Source organism: Neophocaena asiaeorientalis, unplaced genomic scaffold (assembly GCF_003031525.2).
Source record: "Neophocaena asiaeorientalis asiaeorientalis breed wild unplaced genomic scaffold, Neophocaena_asiaeorientalis_V1.1 scaffold606, whole genome shotgun sequence".
In the NCBI taxonomy this organism is placed as follows: domain Eukaryota; kingdom Metazoa; phylum Chordata; class Mammalia; order Artiodactyla; family Phocoenidae; genus Neophocaena; species Neophocaena asiaeorientalis.
The window spans coordinates 368,861-381,915 of record NW_020173687.1 but is presented as its reverse complement, the minus strand read 5'-3'; positions in this window follow the sequence as shown (position 1 = coordinate 381,915).

The following is a 13,055-nucleotide window of genomic DNA, read 5'->3' as shown; positions in this document are numbered from 1 at the left end:
CACGGGAGAGGCCACAACAGTGAGAGGCCCGCATACCGCAAAAAAAAAAAACAAAGTGACAGGGCTTCCCTGGTGGCGCAGTGGTTGGGAGTCCGCCTGCCGATGCAGGGGACGCGGGTTCGTGCCCCGGTCCGGGAAGATCCCACGTGCCGCGGAGCGGCTGGGCCCGTGAGCCATGGCCGCTGAGCCTGCGCATCCGGAGCCTGTGCTCCGCCACGGGAGAGGCCACAGCAGTGAGAGGCCCGCGTACCGCAAAAAAAAACACACAAAGCAACAACATCCTACACAAACAAAACCCCTAGAACAGTAAGGACTGAAGTTGGACATCCACAAACTCCCAAACTCCAGCCCAAGCCAGCTCCAGAGGGAGAAGGCCCTGTGACCAGCTCAGCCCCCAGGAAGGTATCTTTGGGGGAGGGACCCAAGGTGATGAGAACCCCCTTCGCGGTCCCAAGCACCCGAATCATTTCTCGAGTTGGGCCCCACGCGCTGCTCTCCCCAGACTCGTTCCCCAGCTCTTTGCTGCTCCCAAAGTTTCCCGGGGCCACCGGACTGGGCAGACGAAACAACAGAACTTCAGTGCCACCCGACTGGAGGCCAGAGCCCGACCTAGGCTGAGGTGCGGGCAGGACTCCCTCCGAAGGCCCCGCCGGGGCATGCATCCTGGCCTCCGTCAGCTTCCGTGGTGACTGGCTCAGCGTCCTTAGCTCGTGGAAGCATCACCCACCTCTGCCTCTGCCGCCTCCCTGTGTGCGTGTCTGTCCCAGTGTCCCCTCCTACAAGGACACGGTCGTATCGGATTAGGCCCATCCTACTACCTCAGTACAAATCACATCCAAACTAGGTCAGGTTCTGAGGCTCTGGGGGCTAGGACTTCACTGTACAAAATCTGGGGCCAGGCTCACAGCATAAGATGCCCTGCAGAAGACAGGTCTTCCCTGATAAACACACCATTTTCCAGCTAGTCAAAGGTGCGGACATCTGTCCACCTTTCCCCGGTTGGGGGGGGGCAGGGGCGGAGGGCGGGGGCCACCTCACTTGTGCAACAACTTCCTTTAGACTTTACGTTTCGCGTCACCATCTGAGGTCACCTGGAAACACCCACAGTCCCCAGGCTGGGAGAACAAGGCTGGGGAGGGCCCAAGCCTTTCGCTCCCTTGTCTCCCTCGACAGCCCACCCAGCACCGTCCCTGCCAGGCGAGAACAGAGACCCCCCACTCCAACCAGCCCCCTGACTCGAAGCCCAGAAGTAAACACTCTGCTTCGATCGTGTGACAGCAGCGGGACCTGACCCCGCGGAAGAGCCCTGAGGAGAGTAGGCAAGCCCAGAACTGGCTGCGGGGGCCCTGGGCTCACAGCCGACACCCAGTGCTCGGCCCTGGGTGCGTGGACCACCCCCGAGGGTGGTCAGCAGCCGGTCTGCCCCTCCCCCAGGGCGTGGGAGGCGGGGAGGGGGGGGACAGACAGGCCGTCCAGGTGCGGCTTCACACCGCACACCTGGCGTTACAGACTCAGGTTAGTCAGACACTGAGGGAGGACCCGAAACACACGTCAAGCCGGGAAATCGACCATTTAAACTCAAAGCATCGGCTTCATGCCCCGAGTCCACGCGGAGCTCCGGCCGAACATGGGGGGAGGTACTGAGAGCCCTAAGGACCCTATATTCAAGTTAGGGAGAGGCATGTTTCATCCCCTGACTTCCTATATGAATAATAAGGCTCTTTACTCGCCAGTGAAACAGAGCCTAAGCATTAGGAAGAGCCCTGCAAAGGGGCAGAATGCCGGGGCCAGTGAAACAGAGAGCCTAAGAATTAGGAAGAACCCTGCAAAGGGGCAGAATGCCGGGGCCAGTGAAACAGAGAGCCTAAGAATTAGGAAGAGCCCTGCAAAGGGGCAGAATGCCGGGGCCAGTGAAACAGAGAGCCTAAGAATTAGGAAGAGCACTGCAAAGGGGCAGAATGCCGGGGCCATTTTAGAGAAGCAGCAACCACCTCAGGTGGCTTTCGCATTTCTCAAATAATTTCAACTCATATGGAAAGTTCTAAAATAAACTAATGTTCAATCGGAACAGCTTAAAATCAGTTATGTACTTCACAGAGATCTTGTTGTAAGAAAACACAGTTTTCATTAGGGAAAAAAGTCACCTGTACACTAAAAAGAACAGGCATCTAAAGGAACGATAATCAAAAATAGATTAGTCTGGGGGACTTCCCTGGCAGTTCAGTGGTTAGGACTCCGCGCTTCCACTGCAGGGCGCACAGGTTCGATTCCTGGTTGAGGAACTAAGATCCCACGTGCCGTGCGGTACAGCCAAAAAAAAAAAACCAGAGTAGTCTGCTATGGAAACATTAAGGATACACGTAATTTACCCAATTTATCCAGGAAACTTTAAGGGAATAACTGAATTTTCATTACAAAGTTGGTTATGTCTCCACATCAGTAAGAGGTCATGAGGGTCCCACCCACCTGACCGCAGCAGAAGAGCGGCTGCCCAGTTGCATTTCAGCAGCTGTGACCCTAAAAATGGAAGCATCCTGGGTAGTCATGTCATACGATGGCCTGATAAGAAAGATGCAGGCTTCAGACTAGAGCATGCTCACCACACTTTTTCTTTGAGGGCAAGGGCAGCAGAGCATCTGCTACTGTCCAGTGAAGAGGCACCTGGCCGTGGGCCACACAGCTGTTCAGGGAACACACACCTATGGACCCACACCTGTTCACAGGACACACACCTGTGGACTGATGACCTGTCATCTCTGAATTACCGGTGCTGCTGCACAGATCACAGGGCATGTTCACGCATCCAAAGGTCCACGCAGGCAGCCCTGTGACGAAGGGACCCTCAGAGAGAAGCCTGCGGTCCTCAGGGACTCAGATGCCACACTGACAGGAGAGCTAAGGCTGGCTGAGACCAAGGGGCATTTGTTGCCACACCGGCACCTGAGACTTCACCAAAGTGACCCATGTGCCACCTGGAAGCCACACCATCTCTCCAGTGTTTTTGTTTCTCCTGTGGGGTCTCTACTGTCTATTTTATTTATAGCCTGCTAATCTCAAGACACTTCAGTTTCGGACAGTATCACTTATGAAACGTGACCGCTTTGGTGCCAGAACAACTTGAATCCATGATCCAGACCACACTCCAAAAGCTGCGTCGCCCTGCACAGCGCGGGGCTCGGGGCTGGCCGCCCTCACACGGGTAACCTGGGGCACAGGGACCATGCCAGAGACCCCACAGCGAGTGACGGAGGGGGCAGCCGCGGGTCTGTCCTGCCCAGTGGGCAGCCTGCCTGCTGCGGGACCCATTTCCAATCCCGCAGCCTCCGGGAAGGGCGGAGGTGGTCTCCAAGCTGCCAGGCAGGGAAACTGAGGCTCGGAGATTCCCAGAGTCCGGCCGTCGGGGAGCCACCATCCCGGGCCCCCGAGTCTCACTGTTGCGAGACAGCTCCCACGGCCCGAGAGACACAGGGTCAGCACGGTGACCCAGGGGCGAGGGGGGCTTTGAGGTCTCTCCCAAACAAGCCGCACTCAGATGTGAGCACAGACCTGCTCTGCCAGCCTCTCTGAGAGGCAGGTACCCGATGTGGGTGTCAGGGGTGCTCCCCTGTCTGTCACTTCCAGGGTTCAGAGCCCCCGGCACCCCAATCCCAGAGCACCTCCCGAACCTTTTCCCTACGTCATCTGAAGGTACAGCGGTCTTAACCAAAAGCCATCTTCACAAATTATCAGCAGGAGCTATGTGTCTTATTCATCCAGCGCGTCCATGAGACCACTGATGCTTCGTGGGCAAAAGCCTAATAAACCGCCAAGCCTCAAAATGCACGAGAACCATGAAACGTGGAGACTGTGCTGTGAGTGCGTTTCATTCGCCGCGCTGTGTGTTCAAAGTAGTAATTCCGGGAGCTGGGTGGGGTATTTTTTTCCTCTGGTCCCTGAGGAGCTCCACCTGGAAGGCAACTGGTTTTAATAAGAATGTAAAACAGTGGATGCAATCTGGACGTGTGTCCTGCTGCCCCCAAACAAGCCCCAGGTCTGTACAGGGGGCCCCTGGTGGGCCGGCCCCTCCCCCAGGCCAGTCACCAAGTCTCGGTGCAGAAAAACCCAACCCTAACAGGTAAGTGCCTCCAACACCCACAGAACCTCCTTGCCAACCCAACTTCACCTCCCTTCTCACTTCTGCATTTTCATTGCACTCAATTTACACTTCCTTGAAATGTTCCTTCAAACGTTACCTAACGGGCAAATATTGTTTTAAAGCAGAAGCAAGATATCTTTAGCGCTAGAACCAAGCCGCCCCGATGCTGGTCTGCAGAAGCCAAGCTGCTTCCCGCAGGCCCAACCGGCCGAGCCCATCTAAATGGCCCTTCCGCAAAGACACGGGTGAATCTCTCGATAACTATACGGCGTGAAAGCAGCTGGACAAAGGAGACAGCGCAGGAGTCCCTGCCATGAAACCGGAACCTGCAAGGCGACCTACAGGGGAGGGGACAGGAGGAGGGTCAGGGGCTGCCTGGCCTGGGGACAGCGAGGGATGGAGACCCCGGGCGTGTGCAAATCCACCCAGCTACGCTCTCTGATGAGTAGTTCGTTGTAAGCAAATTGTTACCAGGTCGATTCGAATCTATTTTTATGGAAACATTCTTGTTCAGCTACAAACAGGTGCGTATCTATTGCCTTTTGCTGTGGGTCGCACCGTATCCCCCAAACTCACTCCTTGGAGCCTTAATCCCCAGAACTCGGCATGTGACCTTATTTGGAAGTAGGGCCCTTGCAGATGTAACTGGTTAAGACAAGGTCGTTAGGGTGAGCCTTGATCCAATGTGACATGTGTCCTTATAGGAAGGGGACACTGGGACACAGACACCTCACAGGGAGACGGCTGTGTGATAACAGTGATGAGGCCACAGCCAAGGAACCAGCAGGAGCTGGAGAGATGCCTGGGACAGAGGGGGCGCGGCCCTTGCCCTCCAACTTCTGGCCTCTGGGACTGCGATGGGATAAATCTCTGTTGTTTAAGACATTCAGCCCCGGGTTGTGTCAGGAGCCCCGGGACATAGCATATCTACCACGGAACGCCGCTGATGCCAACGGCGTGATTCGGCGTGGATGAAAAGCGCTCCGATGCTTCTCGACAAGCAAAGCCCGCTCTGCCTAACCCCGGGTGTCCCAGGGCAGAACCCAGGCAACTCAGCACCCTCACTCCACGGACACTATTTCCCTCACCCCGAGGGTTACGACGTTCTGAAAAACCCGAGGTCAAGACACCAACGACGGGAAATCATGTTATAACCCACAGTTTATATACATTGTATTGTCAGTGTTCACGGTTGCCTTTTAAGATTTAAAACTGAGCTCCTGCCTGGGAAGAAATACTCCGCATGCGTTAACAGAAGTCATCCTTAACTGGATGGGGGTGGCTTCGCCCAAAGCTTCTCCGGTGACCACAGTCCGACGCCCTTGGGTGCTGGAGACCAGCGTGATCTCAGAAGGCAAAACTGCCGCCAGGATGGGCCCTGCCCCACCCTCTCCCTTGCTGCCGCCTCTTTCGGTTCCTTCGCCTCCATGCAGGCTGAAGCGGCCCCCCACCCTGCCTTTCCTACCTGCGTAGATGTCACCTCGCTCTCAGGATGCACACCCTGACCGCGTAGGGCCGGACACATCCTGTGACCACGGGGACCCCCCCTTCCAAGACCGTTGGGGTGGCTTCCCCCACCCCCCGCCTGCCCAGCTCTCGCTCTCAGTGAGGAAGGACCCACAGAGTCCCAGGGTCTCACCCACGTCCCGGCGTTTCCCCAGGCCATTTCCACTTTGGCCCCTGCGGTGCCCAGGAGCCTGGAGCTGCGCTGGGTGCTGGCGCCCAGGCTGAGGACGAGGCTCCCCTAGCCACGATTCCAGAGCAGCACACAGGTGCCGCGAGGGCGCCCGCACTTGGGCAGGTGCCAGGGTCGGGGAGACTTCCCAGAAGCGGGCACAGGCCAGTCAGGACAAGGGAGTAGGCGCTGGGGGTGGGAGGGCGAGGGGAGGGCCCCAGGAGGGAGCAGCACGTTGCGGGTGGCGCTGGCCTCCACACAAGGCCCCGTGAGCTGCCATTCCAGGGTTCAGGGCCTTGGGGTGGGGGGCCCTCCCACGGTGACCCTGGCCTGGGGCTAAGCAAGCCTCAAGGGGGCTGGACAAAGTCCACCTTCGCACTCCAGGTCTGCGCTGGCGTGAAGACAGCACAGCGACCCCAGTGACCCAGCCGAGCCCTGACCCTGGAGGTGCCAGGCCACTGAGCCACCGCCCTGGCCATTCCAGCCCAGCCCCAGAGGACGCGGCCCTGACCGACGGAAGAACCGCGGAAGTCGGCCCCAGCACCTCGGCACACAAGAGCCCCTGTGTTTCAGGGTGGGCAGAGTGCAGCGAGCGGTGGCCAAAACACAGGCAGCCCAGAGACAGCACAACACCTTGGGCGTCTGGCGGGAGAGAGCACGCGACAGTGAGATGGGGCAGGGCCAGGGAAAGACCCCGCAACCAGCCAGGGCGGTGCCAGTGTAGGCCTCAGGGTGGCACCAGCCACCGAGACCAAGAGCCCAGGGCCCAACACACTGAGGGGAGACCTGGACTCTCAGGGGAGAGCAGCCCCCCCGGGGGGGGTCCCAGACATCCTGATTCGGGTTCTGGCACAGGGGAGGGTGCCCAGGGCCCTGGGAACAAGTGTAGGGGCAGGGAGAGAACAGAAGAGACCAAGCAGGAACAGGGGGGACCTCCCATAAAGGCCTAAGTCAGAGCCGAGGCCCCGGCCGGGCGCGTCAGCCCGAGCGCTCTGTCACTTCTGCTGGTGGGAAGCTGGTCGGGGGAATTTGTTTTGTGGGACTGGGGAGAGAAAGAGGAAGAGGTCAGCACTTTACCTGTGCTCCCAGGCACCTCCTGCTACACTCGACCCCCATTTTGGACGTTTCGTCTCTAAACCACACTTCATCATAACGGGCAGCTAAACTGTCAGCTCCCTTAGTGCTCGCTATACAGGTGGAGCGACAAAGGCAAACCCTGCTGTGGAATACAAAAGGGACGCAAGCGCCCAGCTGGTGACACTGCCTCCTCCTCAAGGGAGCCTCCAGGGGCTCCTCCCACTATGGCTCGCAGGGTGCCTCTGTCTCCCAACAGCTTCACACCTTCCCACCGAATCTGACAGCCTCTCCACACAGGGACCACATCTCGACGCTGTCCTGGTGCACACCCTTGGGGGGGGGGGGTCAACAAAACGACAGTACCGGGCTTCCCTGGTGGTGCAGTGGTTAAGAATCCTCCTGCCAGTGAAGGGGACACAGGTTCGAGACCTGGTCCGGGAAGATCCCACATGTCGCAGAGCAACTAAGCCCGTGAGCCACAACTACTGAAGCCCGCCTGCCTAGACACCGTGCTCCGCCACAAAGAGTAGCCCCCGCTCGCCACAACTAGAGAAAGCCCGCGACCTGGCTGGTTGCGGGGTCTTTCCCTGGCCCTGCCCCATCTCATTGTCGCATTGGATCTTGGCAGATTTAACCAAGTTAAGATGAGGTCATAACCCAAGTGGGTCTGATGTGTCACCAAAGGGGGACATCTGGACACAGACATGCACAGAGGGATGAAGACAGAGACGGGAAGGACGTGGCCACAAGCCCAGGGGCGCCTGGGCCCCAAGAGCTGAAGAGGCAGGAAGGACCCTCCCCCAGAGCCCCCAGAGGGAGCACAGCCCTGGAGCCCTTGCTAAGAGGGGACACATTTCTGTTGTGTCTGCCATCACTTTGCGGCACTTCGTTACAAAAGCCCTAGAAAAAGCCACACATCCACTTAAAATTTTTGTAAATTTTTCTTAAAAAGAAAGCTGATCAGCTTAACAAGGCAGAAGAATGCTTTCCAAGGGTTTTAGATCTGAGATACACTGTGACTCGAAATGTTAACTAACACTTGTGCGTCCTGCCGCCAAGAAAAACGTAGACTCTAAATAGGAAATAACCTAAAAGCAATGCCTGTTCTCAAGCCATAGGATGGAATCTTTTGTTGTCTTTTTCAACATTTTACTTTGAAACACTTTCCAACCTAAGGAACAGTTACAAGAATACTTTCAGAGAACTCCCACCTAACCCTTAACCAGAAACACCACTTTTTTTTTCTAACATTTTGCAACATTTGTTTACATCAAGTAACTGCTGGAATCTTTAACAGGTCTTTCTCTTTTGTTTGTTTGTTTATAAATTTATTTTAGGCTGCGTTGGTCTTCTTGCTGTGCCTGGGTTTTCTCTAGTTGCGGCGAGCGGGGGCTACTCTTCGTTGCGGTACGCAGGCTTCTCATTGTGGTGGCTTCTCTTGTTCCAGAGCACGGGCTCTAGGTGCACGGGCTTCAGTAGTTGTGGCACGCCGGCTCTAGAGCGCAGGCTCAGTAGTTGTGGCGCACGGGCTTAGTCCGTGGCATGTGGGATCTTCCTGGACCAGGGCTCAAACCCATGTCCCCTGCATCGGCAGGTGGAATCTTAACCACTGTGCCACCAGGGAAGCCCTATAGGTCTCTTTTTTCTTAAAAGTTGCATCGCTGGAAAACGAGAGAAGCCACCCAACAACCCAAGGTGCTGCCTGGGAAACCCAGTACTGATGGGTCACTAGGCCTGGACCCGGGGCGGGCAGAAACGTGGTCCATCACTTTCCGGCTAGCGGCGGTGAGAGCACCACGCAGGCCTGGACCAGCACAGATGTTTGCTCTGGCATCCAACGGAATTTCAGCCACTAATCGGATGTTTCCAAGTCCCCAACTATCACTTCCGCACAGGCCTTTCAGAGGGTAAACGCATTAGATGCTGAGTAAAAGAAGGCTGGGTGGACGGCTGCTGGGTGAATGAAGAGCGTGTGTCTGCCACGAGGACCTGCACCATGCGGCCCTCCAACAGCATGGACGTCAATGACCCAGCAGCCCCGGACCTGACCAGGCCTCGGCAGTGAAGGGGTCACGCTGGCCCTGACGGGGGTGGGGGTGGGCCGACGCAGCAGCAGCTGGGGGCCCAGGCCAGGCCACGGGACCTGAGGCAGGGGCGTGTGATGGACGCGGGAGGCCAAGGTGGGACAGACCTGGCGGGAAACGGGCCCCAGCATGGGGATTACCTGGACCCACTAGGATTCAGCCTGGCGCCAGCTCAGCAGGTGCTGCGGGCCCCGGGGTGGGGGCTCCTTCGGGGAGAATCCCTGGGAGGAGGAGCCGCTGGGGGCCAGTTCCTCTTCCCCCTGGCTGGGGCCGGGCTTGGGCTCCAGGGAGGGCCCGGAGGTTGAGGGCACCCTGTCCCCCCTCTGGCGTGGGAGGGATAGCCTCCCCCCAGGGAAGCCCCTCTCTGTCAAGTGCAGCTGGGACAGCTCCAAGGTGCTTTAAGACGTGAAACCCCGATTCACGAGGTTGGACTTGGGAGTTGCCACTGACCTGGGGAGGGCCTCGGGGACACAGGGGCTTCCCAAGCCCGCCCTGGTGACAAGTGGCTGCAGCCCACGGGTAGGGGACCCCCACCCGACCCGGGGGCTTCGCCGTCCCTGCCACAGAACCGTGCAGCACGGGGCATAGTGGGGGGTCGGGCAGCGCCTGCTGGGGGTGGGCACCCCTGTGTTAGGACAAAGCCCACACAGGGGCTGTGCCGTGAAGCAAGGTGTCCCTCTGGAACTCGTGCCCCGACCCACAGATGTGCTGCACCTTCAGCCCCGATTCTACTTTTGGAAGCTCCCCCGAGGAAATAACCCCAGCACACTGAGAACGAACCAGCCCCGACTCGGAGGAGAAAAACAACGTGCCTTCCAGGGCTGCTGAGAATTCATGAGAAATAAGTGGGTGTCGGAGCAGCACGGACCCGGCACATGTGCTCTAACCCCCATCCCTCCACGCCAGTCCCTTATTCACAGACTCAGAGATGACATGCCTGTCCACCACCCGCTCACGTGGGGCCGGATGACACCAGACCGACGACCAGGAGGCACAATTGGCATTGGTGAGAGAGAACCCACGCTGACCTTCCTACTCCTACGGGCCCCGAACGCGTGTGGGCTGGGGTCACACGATGGGCGGTCCATGCTGGACTTTCACACACTTGCCTGAAAGGACAGCGGATGGGCCACCCCTCCGGGCCCAGAGCCCCGCAGGGACGCACTGTCTCGTCCACAACCTCAGGCTGCCTTGGGGCGGCCCCCGGGGACACAGGCGGCTCCCTCCTGCCCCCAGCCCCGACTTCCGAGGAGCAGAAGGAACCCCTCGCTGGCGCCCTGAGTACAACCAGCGCTTTCTCCAGTACTTCCTGGGAGCCTGGAGGAAGGCGCAGGCTCAGGAGACAGTGGCCAGGCGTGCTGAGCTGCCTTGTAGGTCCCCTTAAATACGGTGACATTGCTGAGTGACTCCAGGAAGGGGGGTGGCAGCCATGTGACATTTCCCACCAGGACCTTGAGCTGGACGCATGACCACTTGGACACACCCGCCGGCCGGTAAGCACACGCTGGGGATGGCCCTGCAGGGACCCACCGTGTCATCCTCTGGGGCCGGGGCTGCCCCGGCACGATTCTGTGCTGGCTGCTATCAGGGTCCAGGCGGCGGACAGGAACACATCCGAGAACCTCACCTTCTCAGGACTTGGGAAACCGGGCCACGACCATGAGCAGACCCCACTTCCCTCACCAGCTCGGCCAAAATCCCAGTGTCTTCCTCATGAGACAGAAATTCTAGACTCAAGCTCCCATCACCCATCCATACACCTATTTCATGAGCTGCCACTGCTCTAGAGGGGCCAGCTCACACACTTCAGACCCAGGAGTGGTTTTTACCCAGGGATGAAAATGACTTACCTGGGAAAAAACTAAGGTAAAAATAGCTCATGGCTCCAAACAAACATTAAAATATTCGAAAGGAATAATCTTGCCAAACAAATTATGTTTAAAAAAATTCCAAGATGTTCCTATACTTTAGTAACCAATGGCAAATCTAGAATTTTTCAAATAAAACTTATATAGGTAATAATTATCTTGAAAATTCCATATACATCTCCTTGGGACTTCCCTGGCCGTCCAGTGGCCAGGACTCGCGCTTCGAACGCAGGGGGCACGGGTTCGATCCCTGGTCGGGGAACTAAGATCCGACTGCCTTGTAGCACAACCAAAAGAAAAGAAAAAGATAAAAACCCCAAACATATGCGTCTCCTTAACAGAAGGTACAAGCATCTTTCACAGCAGGCGGCAGATATGAAAATGATTCGTTTTTAAGCCAGAAATTCCGATGCAGACGTCACCGTCACACTTTGGACCCTGAGTACCGGACACATGGGTCCCCCTCGCCTGGCCCTATGACCCCTCACGGGATAACAGGGCAGGGCTCCTGACGGTCAGAGGATGCCACCAGCCAGACCACCACGTGGGATCAACAGCTCCGATTTTTCAACAAACAGCACAAAACAGAATAAAGATCTCAGAGGCGCCACCCCAAGTGCAACCCGCCCCGTCCCACCCCAGCAGGCGAGGGTCCTCATTCAGGGGGTGACCGTGAGGGTCAACCGAAGCGACAGCAAGGACCCTGGCCTCCCAAGGTTGTGGGGCCCCCAGGCTCCTGGTGACCTTGGGACCCACCGTAGAGGGACTTCGCCCGTGAACGTGGAGGACACGCCAGGGACAACAGCCCTGTCCACAACCACGGCCGCTGGTCACCATGGGGCACCTCCACAGTCACCACTGTAAGAATCAGGGCTTTCAGACCCGCCACTTGACAGCCTTGCCTGATGGTACGTGAGGCTCCTCCTGTTACCTCAGCATGGAAGGAAGTTTTCTAGATTGTGAACACCACGTTTCAATAGCTGCCACACTTCGTTTTCCAGCGTCTCCCACAGGAAGCAATAAAAACGCCATCCAGAAAACGGGCCACAAGCCTCACCAGCTGCCTGGGGGCGAGAAAGGCCTGGGTCCGACCTGGGGGGGCAGACGGGCACACGGGTATCCAGCCATGCAGAGGGGTCCAGAGGAGGGGCTGGGTCCTGCTTTGGAGCGGCGGCAGCCAGTACCCACCCCAGTGGCCCCGTTGGGGACCCTGGGCTCTGCCTCTGCTCCCCGCCCCATGCCCTCCCTCTGGGCCCTGCCGCATCCCTCTCCGTGGCAGGTGTCGACATCTGTCTGCCCCGTCCCTTCCCCTCTGGGAAGCAGAGCAAGGACCTTGTTGGCTGCCGTGTCCCTGGTCCAAGAGCCCGGCTTGCCGCAGGCGTCGGGGTGAGTGCAGGTCCGCAGAGTGAACTCACCAATACCGTTGTCACTGGCCACGTCTGCTCTACCAGCAAGGGAAGGGCAGGAGTGAGAGGTGACAGCTGGAGACACACGAAGAGGCCTCAGGAAACGCTGGGATTGAGAAATGTATGGGGTAATGTGTCAGGCAAATACAAGCTGTAACGGTGTAGTGGGTTGAATCACGTCCCCCCAAAAGATATGTTCAAGTCCTAACTGCAGGGGCATGTAACCTCATTTGGAAAGAGGGTCTTTGCAGATGTAATAGAGTTAAGATTAGGTCATTACGGTGGACTCCAATTCAGCGTGACTGGTGTCCTTATAAGGAGAGGGAAATTTGGACACCAGGGTGAAGGCCATGAGAACAGGACAGGAGGTAGGAGGGATGTGTCTTGGCCATGAGCACCCAGGACTGCCAGGAGCCGCCAGAGACTAGAAGAGGCAGGAAGGGTCCTTCCCTGGAGCCTCCAGAGAGAGGGTGGCCCTGCCCGCACCTTGATTTAGGACTTCTGGCCTCCAGACTGTGAGAGAATAAAGCTCTATTGTTTCAAGCTGCCAGGTTGGTGGTCCTGTGCTCTGACAGCCCCAGGGAACGCATTTAAACAGCAGCCTAACTTACACCAACTGCTCCCCGGTCAGACGGGTAGGAAAGGCCTCTGAGATGGGGCATGAGGGGTTCCCACCTAAGATCCACACAGTCCAGTCTCACCCCTGGACCCTGGGCCAGGGTGCTGGTCCCCTCCCAGCGAGCAGCTGAGGGGATATGGGGAGTACACGTTCCCTGCCAGCAGGAGAAGGGACAAATCATTGTCTATCCT